We start from the raw sequence: 13,851 nt of genomic DNA, 5'->3' as shown, positions 1-13,851 counted from the left end.
AACTTGCTTACTTCATCTTTTATGAACAATACAAACAACCCTACTAAGCTCATCTTTACTGCTCCTCCCCATGTCTTCTGCATTATGTACAAAAAGTCTCGGCTAACTCACTGGGCTCCTCTAATTGTATAGCACTTTAGTACTATAAAGATCACAACCGGGGCCGGGCGCGGTGGCTCAGGCCTGTAATCCCAGCACTTTGGGAGGCCGAGACGGGCGGATCACGAGGTCAGGAGATCGAGACCATCCTGGCTAACACAGTGAAACCCCGTCTCTACTAAAAAAATACACAAAACTAGCCGGGCGAGGTGGCGGGCGCCTGTAGTCCCAGCTACTCGGGAGGCTGAGGCAGGAGAATGGCGTAAACCCGGGAGGCGGAGCTTGCAGTGAGCTGAGATCCGGCCACTGCACTCCAGCCTGGGCGACAGAGCGAGACTCCATCTCAAAAAAAAAAAAAAAAGAAAGAAAGAAAAAAAAAGGGGATATCACCACCGACTCCATAGAAATACAAACTACCATCAGAGAATACTATAAACACCTCTATGCAAATAAACTAGAAAACCTAGAAGAAATGGATAAATTCCTGGACACATACACTCTCCCAAGACTAAACCAGGAAGAAGTTGAACCCCTGAATAGACCAATAACAGGCTCTGAAATTGAGGCAATAATTGATAACCTACCAACCAAAAAAATGTCCAGGAGCAGATGATTCACAGCCGAATTCTACCAGAGGTACAAGGAGGAGCTGGTACCACGCCTTCTGAAACTATTCCAATCAACAGAAAAAGAGGGAATCCTCCCTAACTCATTTTATGAGACCAGCATCATCCTGATAACAAAGGCTGGCAGAGATACAACAATCCGGCAAGAGAAAGAAATAAAGGGTATTCAATTAGGAAAAGAAGAAGTTAAATTGTCCCTGTTTGCAGATGACATGATTGTATATTTAGAAAACCCCATCGTCTCAGCCCAAAATCTCCTTAAGCTGATAAACAACTTCAGCAAAGTCTCAGGATACAAAATCAATGTGCAAAAATCACAAGCATTCTTATACACCAGTAACAGACAAATGAGAGCCAAATCATGAATGAACTCCCATTCACAATTGCTTCAAAGAGAATAAAATACCTAGGAATCCAACTTACAAGGGATGTGAAGGACCTCGTCAAGGAGAACTACAAACCACTGCTCAGTGAAATAAAAGAGGACACAAACAAATGGAAGAACATACCATGCTCATGGATAGGAAAAATCAATATGAAAATGGCCATACTGCTCAAGGTAATTTATAGATTCAATGCCATCCCCATCAAGCTACCAATGACTTTCTTCACAGAATTGGAAAAAACTGCTTTAAAGTTCATATGGAACCAAAAAAGACCCCACATTGCCAAGACAATCCTAAGCCAAAAGAACAAAGCTGGAGGCATCATGCTGCCTGACTTCAAACTATACTACAAGGCTACAGTAACCAGAACAGCATGGGACTGGTACAAAAACAGAGACCAATGGAACCGAACAGAGTCCTCAGAAATAATACCACACATCTACAGCCATCTGATCTTTAACAAACCTGACAAAAACAAGAAATGGGGAAAGGATTCCCTATTTAATAAATGGTGCTGGGAAAATTGGCTAGCTATAAGTAGAATGCTGAAACTGGATCCTTTCCTTACTCCTTATACGAAAATTAATTCAAGATGGATTAGAGACTTAAATGTTAAACCTAAAACCATAAAAACCCTAGAAGAAAAGCTAGCTAATACCATTTAGGACATAGGCATGGGCAAGGATTTCATGTCTAACACACAAAAAGCAAGCGCAACAAAAGCCAAAATTGACAAATGGGATCTAATTAAACTAAAGAACTTCTGCACAGCAAAATAAACTACCATCAGAGTGAACAGGCAACCTACAGAATGGGAGAAAATTTTTGCAATCTATTCATCTGACAAGGGGCTAGCATCCAGAACCTACAAAGAACTCAAACAAATTTACAAGAAAAAAACAAACAACCCCATCAAAAAGTGGGCAAAGGATATGAACAGACACTTCTCAAAAGAAGACATTCATACAGCCAACAGACACATGAAAAAATGCTCATCATCACTCACCATCAGAGAAATGCAAATCAAAACCACAATGAGATACCATCTCACACCAGTTAGAATGGCAATCATTAAAAAGTCAGGAAACAACAGGTGCTGGAGAGGATGTGGAGAAATAGGAACACTTTTACACTGTTGGAGGGACTGTAAAGTAGTTCAACCACTGTGGAAGACAATATGGCGATTCCTCAAGGATCTAGAGCTAGAAATACCATTTGACCCAGCCATCCCATTATATATATAATCTTTTGGTATATACCGAAAGGATTATAAATCATGCTGCTATAAAGACACATGCACACGTATGCTTATTGTGGCACCATTCACAATAGTAAAGACTTGGAATCAACCCAAATGTCCATCAGTGACAGACTGGATTAAGAAAATGTGGCACATATACACCATGGAATACTATGCAGCCATAAAAATGGATGAGTTCATGTCCTTTGTAGGGACATGGATGCAGCTGTGGAAACCATCATTTTCAGCAAACTATCACAAGAACAGAAAACCAAACATGGCATGTTCTCACTCACAGGTGGGAATTGAACATTGAGATCACTTGGACACAGGAAGGGGAACATCACACACTGGGGCCTATTGGGGGAGAGGGGAGGGATAGCATTAGGAGATATACCTAATGTAAATGACAAGTTAATGGGTGTACCACATGTACCCTAGAACTTAAAGTATATATTTAAAAAAGGAATATATTAGGAACAACAACAACAACAACAAAGATCAGATCATATGATCTCAATTTTTTATGAAGCTGCAAAAATAGAAAGTGGAAAAAAGTTATAAGTATATAAAGACAAAAGCAAATGAAGTAAATACAGTGTGCAATACTATAATTTATTTTTAAAATCATGGCAATACAAAGAAAGGTGGTGATTATTTTGAAGCTAGGATCACTTAGCACCTTTTTCAAGGAAGTCATCTTACTGGTTTTGGACATAATTTTTTATAATTAATTAAAATGAGTTTTCCATAAGGGTGAAGAACACAGAGGCAGGAATGAGTGAGGTTATAGGGGAGATAATGCCAAGGCATGTTGAGGGATTGGATTTGATGGATCATTCAACGTCCTGAAGACAAAAATGGGCATTTAAAGTAAGAAAGGAGCAAAGTGAAGTTTCCAGATGGATAAACAGTTCAGAGGCAGGAATGATTGTATTTATTTGGTGACAATGGGTTGTCAGATTGAGAAATCCTGTGAAATTAAATTTGTTAGACAATGGGAAATGAAGCAAAAAGTAGCAGGTTGGGGAGTACTTATAAGAAATTGTTGCTGAATGACATATTAGTAAGCACCACAATTAAATAGGTATGGGAAGGTACTCCTCTAGAAAGTTCTCTAGTGTTGCAGGGTAAATCTTAGCTGAAGACAGGTAAATCTCAGCTGAATTTCTTAGTGTATTCTAAGGTACCTGAAGAGAGTCTACTATCATTATAATTAAAGTGTGGCAACTGGTTTCACCTCTGCCCACTCTTCTGGAAAGAATGCCTATTCCCCCAACACATCCAAAAAAGACAAAAAATTCCTCTACTTAATTCATTTATTCTTGAGGCAAAAATATGATATGCGTTTCAACAGTAAATCTTAAAGCAGGGTGTGTTTAATCCATTACCTTACATTTTATAGTACATGTGTAAAATTGGGGGAAAAAAAGGTCTTTTTCTACTGGAAAATTTATCAGCTGAAGCCCTGTATTTTGAGTCAAAAATAAAACTTACATCTTATTCTTTCCACCTTTATTAATGTTAATGAATAAAATAAAAAGAATATAACCCATGTCTACTTACTATTCTTCATTCTGCTTTTCTACTTAAATATCATTTCATGTTAACATGGTCATCTGTTTTCCATATGTATTAAATCATACTGAAGCACCTGTTGGTGTTTTTCCAAACATTTTCATATTTCAACATGGGAAATGGGATAAGACCCCTTCCAATCAATAACAATGTGCTTCCCTATGGAATATGCAAGACCACCCTTAACAGGAGATTGGGATCTTCTCTCCTGCCCACCTCCTTCTTCCCTCAATTTAGAATAATTTAGCTGAGTTTTCCCTTTTGTTAGCATTTGTATATAGCAATTGTAAAGAGCATACAAATAATATCATGCAAGTGGCTATTTCTTTAATTTTTTTCTTTTAAAGTTAGAAATACCATATCACAGGATCTAGTAAGTACTGTAGTTCTTGCCCATTTTCTCAGTTACAATGGAGTACCTGTTTCCCAGTTGTTTTTATTTATTCAACAAATATTCACTAAAGTCCAGCTAGCTGTGTCAGGCACTTCTCTAGGCAGTGAAAATACAAAAAGGCAGGCACCAAACAAACACACACTAAATATCCCTGCCCTCGTGGATTCAATATTCTGGAAAAGATAGAAAAATAACGGATAACAAATTAGAAATACAGCTGTTCACAGAATCATTTTCCTGTGGAAAAAAACAAAGTGTGTTAACATGGGTGAGATCAGCAGAGGTGCTATTTCATACAGAATGGTCATGGGAGGCCTTGCTGGCAAGAAAAAACTACAGCAGAGAGTAGAATGCCTGAGGGAGCAAACCCTAAATGCATTTAGGGACAGAGCACTTAAGTTAGTGTCACAAGACAGCAGAAATGTCCTGAGGATGAAAGATGGTTGGCATCAATGAACTGTGTGGTCAATGTGGCTGGAGCACAGAAAGGAGGGACTTGAGCAAGAGGAAGTGAATCCAGAGAACTGAGTACAGTATAGAACAGGTGGGGCCTGTAAGGCCTTTGGCTTCTACCTTGCAAAAGATGGAAAGCCATTGGCAACTTCTGAACAGAAGTGGCACAAAAACAGTTACATATTAGAAGATCACTCTGGCTACACACTGAGAAGAGCATGGTGTAGAAAGAGAAGCAAATAGGAGGGCATCCCCAGGATCCGGTTAAGAGATGGTGTTGTTTGGATCAGAGAGGTAGAAAGGCAAGTCCATACTATTTTTACAGAGGTATCATATACAAAAAAGTACACATATGATCAATATATAGCTTAATTTTGACCAAGTAAACATCTGGAAGCTCCCATACAGTGCCTTCCAGTCACTAAGCTTCAAGGGCAACCTGACTTCTAGTAGCATAAGTAAGTTTTGCCTGTTTTTTTCCTTTATATAGATAAAAGCATGGGTTGCATATTTGTGTCTCACTGCTTTTTTTCAACATTACATTTATGAGATTCATCCATGTTTATATATATATATATATATGTATTTTGTTCTCTGCTACATAATATGCCATCAATTGAATATATTACATTCTACTAATTCTGAGTATATATGGAAGGTAGAGCCAAGAGTTTGAAGATAGAAAAGATGAGGGTTATTAGAGAGAGGAGTTGAGTATGACTCCAAATACAACGTGAGAAATTAGAATTGATATACAGAAAACTGGAGCAAGAGCACGTTTGGGGAGAAAAAACAGGAATTTGGCTTTGAACTTCTTAAGTTTGATATGCCTTCTAGACACCCCAACAGAGCTATCTAGTAGGCAGTTGGATATGTGAGTCTGTAGTTCTCAGGAAAGATACAGGCAAAGGTTTAAATGTAAGAGTCACCAGGGTAGAGCTGCTAAATAAAATCATAAGTTAGATAAATTACCTGCAGGTTGAGTGTTACAAGAGAAGTTCCTGTGGTCATAACTGTGCCCAGGGGAACTACAGCCTTTAGGGTTGGGGAATATATCAACCTTAACTTAGAGGCATTTCAATATGCAGGTCTTTAACCAACAATAAGCCTGTGGAATATTAAGAATTAGCAGCATAAAGCCAGTTCTGGTTCTGAATAAGTGTCTTGTCCTAAGACATGACCACTGGAAGTGGGGTTTGAGGAACAGAGAGAGGGTGACTGTGCTGTCAATCATCAGCCTACTGTTTGCTAAGTGAGATTCCTGTCCACATAAACCCTGATCTATTCCAGTCACTTATTTCAATATGAGCAGAAGAAAAACTTAATCCCCATTTTAATTTAATCATAAAGCTAAAATACAGTTGTTTAACACTAGAACTTCAAAATACATAGGTTTCTTCCTGGCAAGAAGCTGCTGTGAAATGCACAAAGTAAGGCTCAATAAATGTTGAATGAATTATTCCATATATATCTCAAGAGTTTTTAGTAACAACTGTAGGCAATTTAATGTGATAGATCTGCGAAAGTTAAGAAACCCTCTTTACAATCCAGATGGGAAAATGAACAAATTCTATTAAATGTACTGAGATATGCATGCGTGTGTGTGTGTGTTTTGAGAAGGTACACGTTGGCAGGGAAGACATGGAGAAACATAGCAGAGGGATGAGGGGATGAGAGTGAAGGGAGGGAAGTCCTGGAGATGAACATGGTAGGGAAAAGAATGATCAAATTTATGTAAAAATTAAGACAGAGTGAAAATTAGAGGATGAGAAGGTAAGCCACTCTTCCCACTCAAGATTCCTCTGCAGAGTTTAACAAAAGGAATCCACACAATTATGTGTGATGAGTTTCCAAGTATAAAGAATGAAAGAAGTCCAGAGAAGTTCAGAGAAGAGAGAAATAAATTTACATTGGGAAAGCTTAGGAGGGATTTCTGGAAAAGGTGCAGTTGACAAGGGCCCTGTCGTCATAATCCTAGTAGAGATTCCACTTCTGCTAACTAGATATACTAGCAGAAGGCCTCTGGCCTGGGTTTGTGTGTCTCATTATTTCTTGCAATTGGCTGAGTCACAAAGGTCATGTGACGAAATCTAATTAACTAGAAAGCTCTCTAAGCCTCTGATTCTGTCCCTGGTCACTACTGGCACACGGTTTCCAGCTCCTGGCAGACCTATGATTTCTATAAGCCACTTACTCTCCCTCAGTAAGTTAAAGAATCTCCATCAGCAAGCACAGAGGGACATAAAATGTCAAGATTAATTCTAAATATTCAACAGACAACTCTGGTTGAAAGCTGACTTGAAACCAAAAATTACTGAGCAAAATTGCTGACAATTAGGGGAATTAACTAGAAAGGGGGAGGGAAATTGGCAGAAGACCAAAATAATAATAACAATAATAATAAACTAACTCTGTCAAGAAAGAAGGAAGAAAACACACTAAAGTTATGAAAGAGATGACATGGACTAAACGAGAATATTGCTGGTGCAGAGCCAATCTGCAAAAACTAAAAATTCCATTGGCTGTCAATTTCTTCCCTTTCTTGGAGATGGATTTGTGCTCTTCCCCTTGCCAGGCCCCAACTGACCAGTAGTAGGGCTTATGCTGCTCAATAGCTGCTGCATTCTACCCTAGAAGCAGTTGCATTTCATTGTTCAGCAAAGTGATTCTTAAGTAGAGACTGAACAATTAAGTACTTAGGCAACCTGCCCAAGCAGGAAGACAGCCAGTATCACTACACTGCATTTCTGGGGGAAGAGAAGAAAATTTATCTTCTTCCAAGTTAAATGGTACAGAAAATCTTGAAGTTGAGAGCACATGTAAAGGAAGGCAAGCAGGCCAGGCATGGTGGCTCACGCCTGTAATCCCAGCACTTTGGGAGGCCAAGGCAGCAGATCACCTGAGGTCAGGAGTTTGAGACCAGCCTGGTCAACATGATGAAACCCTATATCTACTAAAAATACAAAAATTACCTGGGCATGGTGGCGTGCACCTGTGATCCCAGCTACTTGGGAGGCTGGGACAGGAGAATCACTTGAACCCTGGAGGTGAAGGTTACAGTGAGCCAAGACTGTACCATTGCACTCCAGACTGGGCAAAAAGAGCAAAACTCACTCTTCAAAAAAAATAAAAATAAAAATAAAAGAAGGTAAGCAATAGTGCTTTAAGTTGGCTAACTCTTCTAAAGTTTGCTTATTAATTTTCATTTTATATATAAACTTAAACATAATTATTGGAAATATAACCTTAAAAAATTTGAAGATTTGAGAAGCAATAAATGCCACTAAACCAGAAAATATTATTTCACTTCAAGCACTATAAATCCATGTACAAATATGAAATTTCAGACTTTTCCATTTAAACAGAGTAGGTGTAAAAGGAAAAGGATTTAGTGAGCTAGTTCTGATTATTTTTAGATTCCCTTAAAATATTATTGAGTAAACAATAAAGAAGAGAAAGTATTTCACAGTTCTTATGTAGAGTTTAAATTGTTTAAATTCAGTCTTTCAGCTTCTCTGGATCTCATAATTTGAGAAATATATGATTTTGGACTAACTACTTGTGTGTTTTGCTTTCAAATGAAGCCATTTCATAACTGTTATTTTACACACACAGAGATATAAATTATAATCAGTTTTACATATAATTGCCCCAGAGTTTCCTTAAATTTGAATTTCTGCAGAAAGCTGCTACATTTTATTATTTGTTTACTTCCAGTTCAGATAGTTTTACATAAAGCAGCTATCAAATACTTTTTGATCTTTCAAAAAGTAAAAAATAAAAATCGATTATATTTAAGAAACCATTAATTAGCAACATCTCATAAGAGCATGTCTCGTACTGTTTTTGGCAAATGGGCTATACATTAAAGCTCCCAGTGTCAGAGGCATTTGAACCAGAGCAACTCCATCTTGAACAGGAGCTGGGTAAAATAAGGCTGAAACCTACTGGGCTGCATTCCCAGAAGGTTAAGACATTCTAAGTCATAGGAAGAGATAGGAGGTTAGCACAAGATACAGGTCTAAAGACCTTGCTGATAAAACAGGTTGCAGTAAAGAAGCCAGCTAAAACCCACCAAAACCAAGATGGTGACGAGAGTGATCTCCGGTCGTCCTCACTGCTACACTCCCACCAGTGCCATGACAGTTTACAAATGCCATGGCAACATCAGGAAGCTATCCTATAAAAAGGGGAGGCACGGATAATTCACCACTTGTCTAGCATATCATCAAGAAATAACCATAAAAATGAGCAACCAGCAGCCCTCAGGTCTAGCTCCGTCTATGGAGTAGTCATTCTTTTATTCCTTTACTTTTCTAATAAACTTGCTTTTACTTTACTCTATGGACTTGACCTGAATTCTTTCTTGCATGAGATCCAAGAACCCTCTCTTGGGGTCTGGATTGGGACCCTTTTTCTGTAATACTAATACATCTTTATTACTTTTCTTTTTTTAAAACTTTGTTTTTATAAGTCAGTGCTTAAAACAAAGAAAAGACTACCTTTGGATGCTTCATTATATTTACAAAGAAAAATTTGAATCAAGTATGAGCAAAGTATAAGTTGCATGAATTTATGAAGTAGAAAGACACTTCTAAACAGTAAGTGCAGAAATTGAACATAATTTATAATAGATAGCATTGTCTTCCTATCTGAAGTAAGAGAAAGGATTGCTTGCTTAGCTAATGTCTTACCCTCCTTAGGCCATTTAGGGGATTAGAGCAGATCAGGCATTCTTAAAGTAGATACCATAAAGGGTGGTTCACAGGGAATTCAGGAAACTGAAGTTGTATATAATGTGTTTGAGTGTGTGTTGTGTTTCTGTATGTTTGTGGGGGAAAGAGAATCCTTAGTTTTCCTCAGAATCTCAGAGAGGTCTGTATTCCCCAGACAAAAGTCTTAAAAACTGCTGAGCTGGAAGATCTCTAAGATTCTTTGAGGTCTCCAAAGTTCCTCAGATGTCTAGTAGTCAAATGTGATGGTTCATAAAAAGAGTTAAACTGCAAAATATTTGAAGAGATTTATTCTGAGCCAAATATGACTGACCAATGGTCATGACACAGCCCTTAGGAGATGCTGAGAACATGTGGCCATGGTGGCTGGGCCACAAGTTGGTTTTATACATTTTAGGGATACATAAGGTGTGAGTCAATACATGTAAGATGTACATTGATTCGGTCTGGAAAGCCAGGACAGGAGGAAGCCGGGCTTCCAAGTTATAGGTAGATTCACAGATTTTCTGATTGGCAATTGGTTGAAAGAGTTATTACTAATAGAAAGGACTGTCTGGGTTACAATAAGGGGTTGTGGAGATCAAAGTTTTATGATGCAGATGAAGCCTCCAGGTAGCAGGCTTCAGAGAGAATAGATTGTAAATGTCTCTTATCAGACTTAAAGAGTCTGTTCTAGCAGTAATTCCAAAAGGCAGAAGGGTATAATGAGGCATGTCTAGCTCCAGCCTCCCATCATGGCCTGAACTAGTTTTTTGGTTAATTTTGGAATGCCTTGGACCAGGAGGAGGAGTCCATTCAGATGGCTGGGAGGCTTAGAATGTTATTTTTCTTTTACATGATCATCAGGTAAGGGTGAACTTTCAAGCTCATCCTGCAACAGCTGCACTCTGTGTGACTGTCATCTGGTCATTTTCTACTTTGGATAATACATCCAGGGTCATCATGGGTACTATAAAGACTACAGGAAAGTCCAGTATATTAAAACTGTCTGCTGCTAAAAAAGTCTGTTTACATTTCAGTGCATGGAGTGAGATCATGTTTCACAAAAACTGAAAACAACAATAGGGAAAAAAGTAAAAAAGTAGAAAGCACAGAGGACAAAGTTAATAAGGGTAGGACGGGGATGAAAAGAAAGAATGACATGTGTCCGTTAGTCCATATGCTACTTATATGCTCTAGGCCGGCACTAGATTCATCTCAGGCCATCTGCACCCTCCCACTGGATTCTTGACCTGTTATCCAGGTGTCTTTCTTCAGGTCTGCTCTCACCGCCACTGCCTGGCAGAAACAGAGAAGGGGGATGAGCCCTTGCAAAACCTCTTGAAGAGGCCAGTCACCCTTGGATACTCCAGGAGACTCCCATCTATTGTTGGCTGTCAAAATCACCCTGGAAGTTTTCTTCCTGAAAGGCAGTTCCAACCTCAAGACATTTTTTCCCCATTAAAAAGATCTTTCAAATGACAAGTCACGCAAATGGAAAAACAACAACAACAACAGAATTTCAGATGTAAATGTTTCACATCAACAAAGTGAGGTATCTGCCATTATAAATGCCTAACTTGGCAAATGAGCCTTCTCTTGGCTGGAATAAATAAATGTTTTCTAACCAGTGGAATGGCCCTATGTGTTAGGGCCCTAGGACAGGAATTAGCAAACTATGGCCCGTGGGCCGCACTCGGACTGCCACTTGTTTTAATAGTGCCTGCAAACTAAGCATGATTTTTACCTTTTTAAATGGTTGTGGTTTAAATATCTATCTAATAACTTTGGTTTTTCAAACTGGCATAAAAACCTTAAATTGTTTCTCTTACTTTATGTAAAAACAACTTCTTGTCTACGAGATATATGTCACAGTGAGAAGAGAGAGGAGACAGAGAAAAAGAGAAAGGCAAGGAAAATGTAATCTAATTCCATGTATTAACATGGATGCAATTATCTGAAATATCAACAAGTAAAATATATGAAAGTATTTAAAAAGTACATATGTTACGAGTATATGTGTATGTATATATATACACATATATGTTGTATGCATGTGTACATATATGACTGCATATACTTATATATACAGTCATCATGACCAAGTAGGTTTTTTTCCCCATGAATTCAAGAATGGTTCAACAAAATATTTAGGAATGTAATAGACATACTAACACATTAAATGAGAAAAACTAGAATCCATGCAGAAAAAGTACCTAATGATATAATGGAACACAAAAGTCATGAATAAGTCTTTTTTTTTTTTTTTTTTTCCCACAGAGTCTCACTCTGTAGCCCAAGCTGGAGTGCAGTGGTGCAATATTGGCTCACTGAAACCTTCACCTCTGGTGCTCAAGCCATTCTCCTGCCTCAGCCTCCCAAGTAGCTGGGACTAGAGGCGTGTGCCACCACACTCAGTTAATTTTTTTTGTATTTTTAGTAAAGAAGGGGTTTCACCATGTTGCCCTGGGTGGTCTCGAACTCCTGAGCTCAGGCAATCCACCTGCCTCGGCCTCCCGAAGTGTTAGAATTACAGGCATGAGCCACCACACCCAGCTGAAAAGGCTTTTCCTATCCTTCCATCCTTCCTATTAGGAAGGATGAGGCACAACTATTTGATATAGACAGATCACGCAATCACATGCCATTTGTTTTATGTGAATTTCACATAAATCATTTTCTTTTATTCTTGTCTCTGACAAAACAAGTACCAAAAAAAAAAAAAAAAACCATGCAAATAAGTCTATGACTGGTGGACCGTTGCTACCTGGACATTTCCTCTTTACAAATATCTATTCACCCTGTCCTGGTTATCTTGCCACCAGCTCATTTGGAGAAACAGTATAGGTTAGAAATTAGGGCATAATATATTTTTCCTCTAATTGGAGAAATAATCCTGCCATCCTAGAATTGATTTAATAAAATCAAGTCTGATTCCCATACTTTTGTTTTGGTAAGATGGGTTTTAATTCCGTATCTTATGCCCAAACATCAAGTGCTCTGCACAGAGAAGAGAACGGGGCAAGCTCTCTGCTGGACACAACACACTGCAATGGTGAAGTAAGCGGGCCTTGAGGGCACTCTACCTGCATCTGAATTCCGGTTCTAGTAATTACCAACCTGTGGCCTTGCTAAGTCCCTCTGCTACTCTGAGGACCAGTTTTCTCATCCATATATAAAGGAAGATGAGAGTATCTTAGTCATAATGTAGTAAGGAATGCAAATGAATACATACACTACACACACACACACACACACACAGAGCAAGTGTTTGGCATAGGCTAAGAGCTCAGTAAATATTGGCTATTCTTATAGTAATCATCCAGTTGTTGACAGATTGCTTTCACTTAAATTTTCCAGGTAGGGGCCCCATGAGGCCCAGCTGTATAGTAAGCAGTTCCTATTTAGATTCCTGTGAACCCTACTCCAGCTTAAGATAAATTTCCTTCTCTTCAGCTGGTTTGTGTGTGGTGAATCTCCATAGCAGCAGTCACAGCAACAAAGCTCTGATTGGAAAGTCGGGTCACTGGTCCCACAGATATGTGTAACTGCAGCTGGAGCCCAAGCAGGTCTCACATACACGAGTCGGCCAACCCGCATAAATCAAGTTGTGAGTTAATTCCAAGGGAGCATTTTTAATGATGTGTACTTACACGCTCTAGGTTATTCACAGAAGATGCTCTTAGCTCCTCAGAAAAAAACAATTACCAATGTGACAGAGCTGTTTAACAAACTCCATGTGGCTTTGGCTCAAATAACTGAAAGGGTTGGAGATTAAGCTAATACTTTTATCTCCTAGGCTCCATAATTAGGAAATGTGTTTTCTGTGGAATATAAGAACAGCCATCTGTCCTCAATTAAAGAATATGTAATATAATTACAAAAATATGATGCCATTGTTTCATTGTTTTTGAAATATGATTAACAAGCCAGGGAACGATAAGTCTGAAGTTTAGAATTACTTTATGATAAGTGGATTTAAATGCTGGAATGTGCAGAAATATTTGGCAATGATTCTATCCCAGTTGGGTAGTTCATGGCCTCTGCCATCTCCTAATTGTCTAAGTGATTGCTTTTGATTTATACAGTGGTTTTTCCTCCCGACTCATACGCAACTGATTTACCTTAGACCTTCAGTGTAGCTTTTTAAAGAATATAAGTTTAGAAAGCCCTTAGTAATAATGAAGATATTTTATATCTGTCACCATGGATATTGCTTTGGTGGTACCCAGACACTATCATGCCAAGAAGAATCACACAGTACCCTTCTACTTCTGTATCCTGGTCATTCATTATTTATCTAAAAAAAAATTCCAAAAGTTAACTGGTTGGAATTTATTAGACACTAATCTAAGGCATACAC

General features: G+C 38.5%; 1 protein-coding gene across 6 annotated transcripts in view; it reads right to left on the bottom strand.

Moving 5' to 3' along the window:
* Positions 1–13,851, bottom strand: part of CTNNA2 (catenin alpha 2) — a 1,322,067-nt gene that overhangs the window by 866,969 nt on the left and 441,247 nt on the right. The window lies entirely within an intron of this gene.

Source organism: Papio anubis, chromosome 14 (genome assembly GCF_008728515.1).
Source record: "Papio anubis isolate 15944 chromosome 14, Panubis1.0, whole genome shotgun sequence".
NCBI lineage: Eukaryota > Metazoa > Chordata > Mammalia > Primates > Cercopithecidae > Papio > Papio anubis.
The sequence above is the reverse complement of the archived record's forward strand: the minus strand, read 5'-3'. Positions and strand labels throughout refer to the sequence as shown.